Genomic DNA, 12,556 nt, shown 5'->3' on the forward strand with positions numbered 1-12,556 from the left:
CCCTGAGACAAAGAAAGTAGCRTTGACCAGACGCTGAAATCTCACAGCTTCTCCGGAGGTAGCAACACTAAAATTGGAAGCATTAAGCACAACAGTGCTAAAATGTAGAAGTAGAAGCACACTATCCTACCCCATTTCCTGTGCATAATGATAATGATATTCCAATTCAAGAGTGAAATTAAAAGCAAATACAGCAAAATTTTTCTGTAATGAAAAATAAGTCTGTGGCAAGGCTGAGTCAGGACTGCAGTTTTGAAATGATGGAGAGGAAGTTTTCAAGAGAAGCCTCTGCCCCTTTACCTGGGGCAGGAAGGGTCCATATGGAACAGACTGAATGGGTTAGGTGGACAACTCTTACCTAACAGGTCAAAAGGAGAGGAAGGACCACCTATTCTGCATCGTGACTACATACTGGGTGTGTTAGACCAATGGTAGCATGTGTTAAAGTAAGTTTTTTAAGTAAGTGAAGGATTTTTTCCACAGTTTTGAGGAATTTGGGGTGAATCAATTTGAATAACAAACTAATTTTGTTCTTTACACTTTTTATGGGTAAAGCATTTTACTCTGACAAGTACATTTTGGTGCCCTCCAATAGCAGAGGAAACCTTGGTCAGATTCATCAAAAGGGATAACAGATAGTTTTCAGGTGTTGTATTCTAATGAATTGGCTCTTATTCATTATTTATCTACCTCAGAAGTTTAATGAATAGCTTGGAAGCTAATTTTTGAATTTAKGTTTTTGTGAAGAAACTGCAGATCACTGAATACCATAGAAAAGTTTCTGAGTATTCACTTACATTTAAAAATAAGCATACTTGGACAGTGTATGTCCTCATTAATTTATTTATTTACTTTTAATGACTTCCTGTCACCATTTAAACACTTCTCATGAAGATGGGCTCAGTGTGAATTCAGGACAGTCATAAATTAAAGAGTATCTGTATAAAAACTTAAAAATATGTAGCTGTAGTATCATACAACACCTCAATACGTGTGGGATGAATCAGGATTCTGAAAAAGCTTATTGGTAACATGGTTAAATGGTTGCTGGTATGACTGACTCCTCTGAATACACTGAAAACACTGCTACTGACACTGGGTCCACACTTCCTCAGGTGGATCTCCAGATTTTCCCAGTTGCAAGTCAAGTCCTACTTTTTGAAACTCTAGGCATGAAGATTTGAATAGCTGGAGCTGTTCCCATTGAGAGTTTATGGCTCAGTGACTAAGCAGCTCTTTTAAATTAGAACACTGTTGTTTTTTAAAAACAGACACAGAACAAAGCAAAAAGCGGAAGAGGAGAGGAAGAAAAGATTTTAGTGCAGTAGAAGGCCTATGTCTGTCGTACCTCAAGCTTGCTGTTTCCCAGGCCTCACTTCCTCAGAAGCTCRAGCAGGTTGCTGCATCGTGTCAAGCTGGCTGACAAGTACCTGATCTCTGAACCAAGGGATATTATTTAGCTATTTATCATCCTTTTGATCTCTTGCTTCCCTGCACCGGCAAAAGAAGTAATGCAAGTAATGCAAGCTTCTTCACAGCTAGTACTGCAAGTGTTAAATGATTTCAGATACATTTCCAGTAAGGTGCTTGTTTTGAACCACCATGCTGTTTACTATGTGTTTCTGATGGTCCAGCAAAGAAACTAAAACCAAAAATGCATACTGTGAGCATTCTGATTAACTGTATATGTACCTATATGCACCATATATCAAGATGAACACAAGAAACATGTGAAGGACTGTTTTTGCCTTGGCTACTTCTAACTCTCCTCTTGAGAATTCCGTAGGTGTTCTCAGGGAACAGAAGCAGTGTCATGTAATCAATGATAAAAAAAAAATCAAGGCAGCTCAGTTTTCCAACAGTCAAATAGTTCTAATTTCTGCTACTGCCAAAAAATATTTAGAGAAAAAAAGAACAAATTGAAAGATACTGTATGTGTCTAACTATCTTGGTATCATGTTCTACAAATTCTTGAGTCTGAATCAACATTTTAAAAAAAGGAGAGTGTTTAAAAAAATTACCAGACCTTATATTTTAATTTAGACTTATGTTCTCCTCAGAAGAAAGCTTCAATATTTTATCTGACTAATCTGTTTTCTAATCTAGAACTATATTAACATAGGAAATCATATTCCTAGCATTTAGGACATCCTAGTTAAGCATATATCTTGCAAGGCATGTGATTAGTTTCATTCTTTTATGTTAACTATATGTGTTCCTGAGCCTTATTTCTCCAAAAATTTAATCTTCAAATAGTATAAATTTGTTTAACTCCACTGATGCTGAGTTTTTGGCTTTCTGGGTGTTTTGCTTGCCCTTAAAGCTTGAGGTATACATTCTACTAGTGGCATAGCCAAATGGGATACATAGATGCTTTTCTAMTTGACGTGAAAAAATACTGAACAAACCCATGGTTGTGCTATGTCAGTGTCTGCAGTCTCCAGGGTACATAACTTTGCTTATAAAGGGTTTTTAAGAGCATATACAAACACAATATTTAAACAAATATTTCATTTTCAACTATTAAAAATAATTGTGCCTTTTTTTTTTAACTTTTTGTGAGCAGCTACAGAACCATTTCCCCACTCCCCCAAATCCCTTTCCTTTTTGGAGCAAGCATTTGCAGCGTTGGGCTCTTCGTAAAAAGCTCTCATCCACAAACCAGAGTTGTGCACAAAAACTTACTGTGGCAATCAGCAGATTCATCGGGGGAAAAAATAGAGCCGAGCTATTTATTTATCTTTAATTATAAGTGGTTTAACAAGGAGAATAGACTTACAGTTCCTACTGAACTTAAAAAGACTGTGATTTGTGCCAGCTAAAAATTAATTAGTAAGGAATTTTTAATTCCAACTTCTCAGGCCAAGAGTCTCTTCCTTGATAAATATGTCCCCATGGAATGGAGTTACGAGATCAGATTAGAAAGAATGTAAACTTTACATCGCATGAAGCTTGCACTTAGAGCATCAATGCAAAGAGTGTGCCTAAAATTAATTTTTATGTTGCAGTATAACCTCAAAGCTGATCAGACTAGGGGCTTATCAAGCCTAATAAAMGAACACAAGATCACTACAACTACAAGATTTTGAGGTGGAAAAGCATTAGTAGCATTTCAGTGCTAAGTATATAATTGTTCTCCTAGATTTGTTTCTGAACTTGAAATGCTCTGACAGCTAATACCACCCATTTTAGGAGATCACTAAATTCTTCCCCCCTCTCTTGTCTGCTTGAAACAGATGGGCATGAAGCACTTGTGATAAAATCCGTATTAATTGTTTTCTACTATTTAAATGTCATTCACCCAGTTTTGCTATATTTTTACATTTCTGAGCTGAATATGTAACGTGGGGGACACTTAAAATTTCACAGTGAGAAACAAGAGGGAATGTAGTAGATGATAGATAAAAAATATTCAAGCTACTTTCATGTTAGAAATACAAATTTTTTGGTTCTCAAAATCCAAATTCACGAATATTTCAAACGTTTTCTCTTCAGAAGAAGTTTACAATACTAGAGAAAAAAAAAGAGAATTTAAAACTGGTATTTGTGTTATGACCTAGTCTTTACATTCATACAATCCAGAATTCTTAAACAGAATAGAATAGTTTTTTAGTTTATTTTGGGAGGTTTTGGAATTGTTTTTTCATGTTCATCTTGATTGAATAAAATCCATGAAAATTACTAAGGAACTTTAAGGTCAACTACTTTTTGTTCCTCTGAAAATTGTTCACTGATCTTGCTGTTTCTTAGGAACATTTAACATTACCATAAATTCTTTATAAAACAGTAAGTCTCAGTGGACAAGGAGGCACAGCAGTAGTTTTCATTGGTATACATACCAGGAAAATATCAGTGTATCGTAAGGATTATAGATAATTTGAAGAAATAAAATTATATCAGGGCAAAGTTAGCACAGTAAATGTTAAACTATTTGCTCAAGGTATTTAAATCGGAGGCAAATTATTGCCTTCATGCTAAGATAAGAAAAAGCATAATGCTACCAGTGAAAATGTGTGTTGATTACCGTGAGTGAGTAATGGCAGGCCCACTGARATGAAACATGGTAGAAGCTGCAGAAAGAAACTGGAGAAGATCTTGTGGACCTTTCATTGATGTGCCTACAGGGCTAACATATTCATGATGCATGTGCAAAAAGTGTATTTCATTTTATATAAGCAAATGAATTGATTTCCATGTTATCTTATACCTCTAGAGATTTTACTGTCATAGATTTTAGGGAGGAGTGTTTTTTCTTTAGTATTTCTGCCTGAATTGCTGCTCTGTGGTATTTTCAAATGGTAGTTAAATTTCTACAATAGTAACAAGGATTGCAGAGGCTGTCCAAGAAAGAATCCTGTGCATTATGGAAGATAGTAAGGATAGAAAAAAGTGTAACATAAATTTGTTACAAGTGACAAGCCCAAATGGAAGAATCTTCTAAGAATCAAGGGAGTATGACAGCTTCTATTTTTCCTTTAAGCTTCAAAATACCTGTGTRGGCTACCCTGGAATCTCCCAGTCACAAGACTCAAACCTTGACTAAATAGCAAAGAGCTTCCTATTTTGACTTATGAAACTTGTGAGGCCATTGTTTTTCTAAATGAGAGGTAGTATATCTAAAAGCATTTGTGAGGATATTCTGCATAGCTTGTTCTTGCTTTTAAATATCATCTTTATGTTAAAGAAAAACAGTGAATCTTTCTAGAAGAAAAAGAGGAGAAAAGGCCCAGTCTATCTTAGTTGATATTTTGCGTGTGGAAAGATTCAGAAATAGAGAGTGGGAATCTTTCATTGCCAGGCTTAGTCTGAAATTTACTGTTCCTCTGCCTGGGTTCTTTGAATGCGAGTAATGAAGCCTAAAGGAAATAACGTGATATTTTTATATTTAATTTGTGTAATTCAAGATGTAGACAGGATCCTTTGGCAAATGAGTTGAAGGTAGTTATTTGGCTAACAACCTTGTCCAATTTATTTAAAATTAATGTTAATTGCAAACAAACAAATGAAATACTAAAAAATCCACTCTTGGAATCATTTTTAATTAGACTAGATGCCTTATTTTTTATTTTCTCTCTTTTTGACAACCAAGTCTGTCAACATGTGTTTCTTCCCTTGGGCCTTATCTTCAATTTGTAATTGATAAAGGTTTTGAAAGTTATTCTCTAAAATATTCTTTATTTTGTTATTTGTTGATTTGTTACCCTGTCTTATTGGTTTGGGAGACCAAAGGTGCCTTTTTATTCAGAAGTATTGCTGTAGCCAGCTGCTGCTTGTTGTTATTCATCCTGTCTAGGGGAGTATATAGGTAGCCATGGAACAAGAAGCACATTCAGCCAAAATAGCATATGAAGATATCTTACCTGTGGTCTAACTCCTTGTCTTGGAAGAACTGCTTCTTTTAACAAATTAAATAAAAATCAGGGTACAAAATGGATCTTTTAATTTAAGGTCAATTTAAACGTTTTATTTGAAAAAAAAAAAAATCTTTTCCCAGCTTATTTTGCAACACAGCCCAAAAGACCATTACTCCTAAGAGCTGTCTTCATGTTCTATAAGGCACATAAAAATCCAAATTAATAAGAACACAAACTTTTTTTTGTTGTTGTTATAACTGTTAGTTCTGTAAGTTCAGTAGTTTTGTCTTCTTCCCTCATTCATGTCCAGATACAGAAAAAAACAGATGCTTTCCTTTTTACTATACCTTTTTTCCATCAATGGACTGAAATTTATATATTCACTATGTGATATTCCTCTTCCAAGGATTTTTTCAGCATAATACCTGAAGCTTCATACTCATCCTTTCAGCATGTTTAAAGTATGTTACATTCTGGACTTACCATTGTAAGAGAAAAGGCAGCTGCTGAACTTTRTATGTGTAATAAGTGTGAATGACTTTATCCTAGACCATCAGTGAGTCTTTTAGATTGTTAGGACATGCAGAATTTGATGTTCAGATCCTCTCCTCTGTCTCTCAAAATGTTTCTTAACAACCTGAGAGTTTTGTAGCAAGATCTGATTGCATATAGTAGATATCATCAGCTGTATGTGAAAGTGAAGCAAAAAAAMCCCAATGATCATTCAAATAATGAAGACAACTTGACTCGCTCTGGCATCACAGTGCAGAAAATAAATATGATCATCGCCACRCCAAATGAAAGGGTTGATGTTCCTCATACTTGATGCTTTTGCTCCAGGAATAGTATTGTATTGTGGAATGTTAAGTCCTCAAAGAGTTAAAGGAGATGAGCGAATACATGCTTTCAGTAGTGCTGGCCATGCTCGTTGACCTTTGCACACAGTAGATAGCTTTTCCTTTTTATTTCAAATAAAAGTATTTTATTAGACGCAATGTTTAAATAAATCAAATGAAGCTTCAAATTATGTAAAAGTTGGATAAGTATTTTAAATTAAATTGCAGCTTTCACTTCTGCCTTTCTAACATAATTCAGTTTTAATGCTTATCTAAGCCCTGATGTCTCTGCTGTGTACTTGGGTTGCTTGAAGAAAATGATGGTTAGTGTAATCTTCTGGTATGAAGGCAATTTTTATAGTTCTAAGATAGCTAGAATAGAAGGTTCTGCACCCTGTGGAAGAAAGAGCAAAACCAGAAGCTATGCAGGCCTGGCTCCTTACCGTTGCAGTTGGGTACCCTAGAGTGCTTCCCAGGCACTGTTGGGCTGGAGGTACTGTGTGAGCTGTGAGTTAATGATGAAGTGCAGTACTGTTTAGCAACATGACTCTGAAGAGCGAAATGTGGCAGTGGTATAATAGATCTACATTCTACTTCACTGCAGGTACTGTCAGTTTGGATATGCCATTCACAGTCATCAGATATGCAGGTATTTCTTTTTAATCATCTTTCTTTCCAGATACTTAGAAAAAGTTAAAATTTATCACATTATTTGTTTAGCTCAGTTGGTTAGAGTGTGGTGYTCATAATGCCAAGGTCGCAGGTTCAATCGCCGTATGGACCACTTGTTTGAGGGTTGGACTAGATGATCTCCAGAGGTCACTTCCAACCTTACCAATTCTATGATTCTATGATTTGGCCATTTAAATTGCAAAAATGCAACTATGCAAATATATGTTTTAGCCTTATACAGCATATTTTAGCATTATACAGTTTCTAAAAGGTAATATTTTAATTACATGTTCATGTACAAGCTTGCAGCTTCCATTTTGGTATGGTTAGGAACAAAGAACGTCATTTGATAGTTTTTTTGCTTGGTTAGTGCTGATTTCCTTGGCGATTTTGAGTGAAAATGAGCTTTCCAAGTGCACTTGGACTCTCTAATACTTTAAGATCTTGCCACTGAGCCAAATATCTTAGAATAGTTYTTCCAGGTAGAATATTTTAAAGGGGTTACTGACAGAATCCACTGGGGGACTGGTGGATTTGTATGAAGGAATATGAACAATGATCATGTAGATAATTGTAGTAATATCTTTTCTTAGTGAGTAGCTCAATWTTTCTCCTTGCTCTGAACTTGCTTGCAACCTACTATTCTAAAGAAAAACATTTTTTGCCGTAAAAGTATGAATTAACAATCTAATATAAAGGACRGACTATTTGAATTATATAACAAACACTGCATTTTACGGAACAGCTATTCAGTAAAAATCCAATTAAGAATAAGATTCAGAAACAAGATTTAATTAAAAAACAACCACCCACATTTTGGAGTGGGAGTGATCCAAGACGTTTGGAAATGATGTCTCACTTGCTGATCTTCACCGAAAGAGCTTCCATATTCTTGAGATGAGAAATGTATCTTTGGATCAGACTTTTCTCTTCCATGTTTCCCTTCAGCTTTCCAGAGAGCATGGGCAGGCTGAATTGSTCCTCTAATTCAATTAGCTTACCTTTGTGGGAGGAAGAGATTGTCAGCAACTGTAAGGATTGTGAGAAAGGTGTTCATCTTACTAAAGGAAAATATTCAATATTTTTTTTAATTAACTGCAGGAAAACAGCTGCAAAAGAAAACAGATTAAGAAGGACAGATACCTCTGGGCCTTTTGGCTTAATTCATTCACAAAGGTATCAAGTTCTTAAGAACAGGCCTGTGCTATTGCTGTTTATCCTTTACATCAGGTGATGCTGTTGATGGACATAGTGCTGTCTAGATAAGTGTAAACTTCAGTTTCTTTCAGAAGTAGAGAATTCAGTAATGAATGAATCCGAATGGCAGGAGAGGGAAGTGGGAATAGTGGCTTAACAAACAATRATGTTAAGTGCTCATAGTTCAGCTCAACATTTACACTGTGATTTCACAGCAGGAAGAACGAGATTTCACTGAATCTGTGCATGCTTACTAGTTAACAAATGCTCCTCTGTCTTTCAACACACTTGTATCTGTAAGTTTAAATTCTTGACAAACTGTGTGATGATATTTCTACTTTGCTTAGAGATAAAGACTATGGGAAAAGCTCCACTGAAACAGCACCCGGTGTTCAAATAGTCACAGTACCCCCACCACAGTCTTCTTATTTCTCCTCTACTATTTTATATTTTTTTTGTCTAGAGTGGGATAAAATTCTGCTAAAGTAACAATTAATTTAATCACTGCCGATGTTCAGATTCAGTAATTAGTTCAGATACCATACATGTAGTCTACATTTTTTTGCCAGAGTTTAGTGGGGTGCCTAACTTACAGAAAGTTCCTTTCAGATGCATATGCAGGTTGTATGGGCTTCAGTTGAAAGCCACATCTTGTCCTACTGCAAAATTTAATTAGCCAAACAATTAGGGTTTTGTAAGTCGTTAAAAGATATGCCACAGCGTATGGTTACAAAGAATAAGTGTATATAATTTAAATTTTTCTTTTAAGATTTGTCTATAAAATGAGTGTATCTGAATTGTACCAGATGACTCATCCAAAGAGCCAATGGATGTCTCACTACTTGCATGAGTGAAATTTGCTGTTCTGAATGTCTATTGCTTTCCTGCAACCTGTGACACCTTACTCTCTCTTTTTTCCTGAAAAACCATCAGAACTACATCCAGGGGAATGGCTCCATTGGAGGCAAATGTGCCTTAGCCCTGCCAACTTGTTGCACAGGAGGAGGAGTTGTAGTTGGAAGGATTTGAGGGAATGTCATGAGGGAACACCTAAGACAGGAGATGCCACAAGCACCAAAATWTCTTACCAGTTCTTCTGCCATATTATCCAGACTTTGTCCTTTTTGTTCAGCTCTGCAGCAATGTGGCCTCCACAGCTGCTAGACTGGAGCCAGTAAAACTTTCTAGGAAGGCTTAAAATTCCCCTTCAACATGTACACATTGTGGCCAGAGGGAACTGTAGACCACTGAGTCCACAGCAGATATGGCTTAATGATGTACTTCCTGGGTTGGGAATGTGTTGTACTTTGGCATACTTTTCAAGTGAGGTATTTCAGTAGTTGTATTAGTGTTAGTAGGTAGGTAGAAGACCATTATTCTCCACCTCTCAAATTCAAAACGTGCTTGCATATTAATGGGTCATAAACGCTAAGACAAAATGGTTTGCTGTATTATCTAATGAACTATGATTTTCTTCCGTAGTGTGTGCTCTATGTACCTTGTACTTGTCCCATACAACAGCATGCTTACTGTGGTGTTTGGTGGCTGTGTGCATTGTAGCTTTTCTGCGACTTTGTCACTATGTCAGTGCACTGAAAAAGTATCCACATAATTTTATACTTTGTCTGCTCCAGAATCATGCAAAAAGATTTGTGTTCCTTCAGGGTTCACAAGTTTTTTTTTTTTTTTTTTTAACTTGCTCTGTGGAAATATTTTCAATTATCATATATGAAATGATAATTTCTTTTATTTTAAAAATATTTAAATGTTTTTTCTCTCTACATGAAATCAAAAAAAAAAAAACCCAACATGAAGTATTTGGCAGTATTTTTCCCTTTTTGTGCTGTATTGCTTCTGATAGGATGATTTCTGGCACATTATTCGAGGTAACACCTGCGGCAATTTCTAGAGCGCTTTTTAATCTAACCAAACATTTCTGCTCAACTTCCTCAGCATACCCATCTTTGCTGCTAATGGCATCTCACCAGTTTAAACAAGCTAAGTGAGCAAAKTTAATGAACCATTTTGGTATGGGTTGGAAGCTAGAAATTAAAGACTAAAGAACGAGGAAGGCCTTGTCTGGGCCCAGGAAATGTGTCAGAGAGGCCAGAATGATACTTTAGAATCCTATCCAGAGCAAGGGAAATGAAACAAAACAGAAAAATGGGCCTTAGCAGAACAGATTCAGAGAGATGGAACTTTACTGAAGTTATGACGGTTTTCCTGCATTATGTAAAGCTTGAGGAACTGTCACCATATGCTTTGTCTGATGGTGCTTTCAGTTTTTTCAGGCACTTTTTGCAGAAGAATGAAGCTGCTGGTCTCTCTGCTGTGTAGGTGCTACCGAAACTCTCAGATTATTGCCTCTACAAACATGCTGAAGGCTTATTGTCCTGCTTTAGCTGATTCTTATTGCTTGTGACTTAAAAAAGAGAGATGTTGCTAAAGAACATATTATTTTTTTCTTTTCAGATATTATAGACATTTGTGTTTACTCTTCTGTTATTTTCCCCTATAATTTCTTTTGAAAAGTGAAGCTCTGCTGTACATTGTCCTATTGTAGCCTTTAATGTTTCACTCTCCTCTTTTTCCTCTCCTGAGAAARTAAATTGAAATTTTGTTTAGTTTAAGTAATGGAGAAAAAGGTGAACTAAATGACAATTATGTATACTTAGGGTAGGTGTATAAAAATCTCAACAGCCTTTAACAAGTTAAAGAAGAGAAAAGCTATACTTCTTGCCAATTTAAAGTATCTGGAATTCTAAAAACAGTCCTGAAAATGCTCACATGAACAATCTGTTACGGGGCGAGTAGTCCGCCTGCTCCCAGTGCTGGTGAAAGGTGGTGGTCTAGCAGCTTTGAGGAATTAAGTCCTCTTTTTATTAGCTGGGCAAGTTTCACAATACACGCAGCCTGGTCAGGCTGCTTACCCTGATCTGAAGAGGGAGAGGGTTTCTCTAAGGGTAACAGGCAGTTTAGTTCTCACAGCTCACGTAATTCTTGCTTGTATTTGGAGTTTGACAATTAGTAAAAAGCGAGGGAGTGAGAAGAACCACCTCACTGCCCACTGCCAGAGGTGTGCTGGGGTCCAGGGAGCCTGTGCCAGAAAGACTGTGAATCTGTTAGCATGCATTACAGCACAGTAAAGGGGTACTCCCTTTAGCCTCCCATAAGTCTCAGAATAAGGCACTAAGCAAATGTGCCTACCTCCCTCTTCCGTGTTCACCCATTCCTCCATCCAGGTCCATTATCTAGGAACAGTTTCTGTTGGACTGAAATGACTTCTGACTCATCACTGGTGAAAAACTTTGTAGCCTTCTATGCCAGTATCCCAGGGCTTCGAGGCCTTCTGTAACTCAATACTTAATATTCAGGAACAAGCACTGGCTTACTGAAGGGCAAGTCCGTAAGTTAAGCTTGGACCTCCTTGAATTTATATTCTCTCTGGAAGTAAAAGCAGAAATGTTTTTGATGTTACTCTACCTTTCTTAATGTACTCTACAATCTCTGCTTCTCCCTCAGATGTATGCAGCCAGCAGATAATCAGAAATACTGGGGTTTTTTTTGGTTTTTTTTTTCCTATGCAGATAATTGGAACTCAGGACCTTCAGATCAACTGTCCAAGACTTTAACCTCATRGTAAAAGGACAACTATTAGCACAGCAGGATGTAATCCAATTTATGGACAATCTTCTGGGGCAAGTAAAACATACAGTAAGTTTCACAACTCTGTGGGAGAGCAGTGAAATATTGGTGACTGGAATGCAGAGCACTGATTAATCCAGGGTTTCCCTGTATGAGTTTCATCAGGTACCAGCAGCAGCGTTGAAAACAGCAGGAACAGGTCAGTGCATATGCTGTGGTCGGCAGAAGGTGGCATATCAGCTGCTTGGACACAATCGCTACCATTTTGAAAAAGCTGGTACTGTTCTCAGTAGAAATACCATGGTTTGGTCTAATCAGTAAAGCCGTGCTTCCAGGCAGAGCAGTCAAAGCATGCAGCTRTAGCACCTTCTGTGTGGCAGGCAGCAAGGCAGTATGCAAGGTGGCCAGTGATACAAGGTGGCTATATTCTTCAGCACACTTTTGTGGCAGCAGTTACTTTATTTTAAAATCAGATCATAAGCAAGTACTTGATCACTTCTTAGACTATGAACTACAAAAAAGTGAAGTCAGGTGAGATCTGGAGCTTTTCTGACACCTTGCTAGTTTCCTTTTGTCCTATGCCAAAGTGTGGTTCATTGAAAGGGGGAGGTTGTCTGAAATGCTGCCTTCTATGTGCCGCATGGCTGCGAAACGCAGGGGTCCTGAGACACTTCRTATGCCCAGCATCTCCTGAGGCAGGCGAGCTGAAACCATCCTCGGGGCAAAGGCAGCCCGGCTAGCGCCGAGGCTCCTGGCCCCCCAGCAGCAAGGCTGCACATGGGAGCTCCAAGCGCACCGCTGACCTTGGCAGGCCCCGCAGCGCGGGGGCCCCGGGTGCCGGCGCGGGCAGAG

This window comes from Rhea americana, unplaced genomic scaffold, assembly GCF_003343005.1.
Source record: "Rhea americana isolate MKP2758 unplaced genomic scaffold, rheAme1 scaffold_2, whole genome shotgun sequence".
NCBI lineage: Eukaryota > Metazoa > Chordata > Aves > Rheiformes > Rheidae > Rhea > Rhea americana.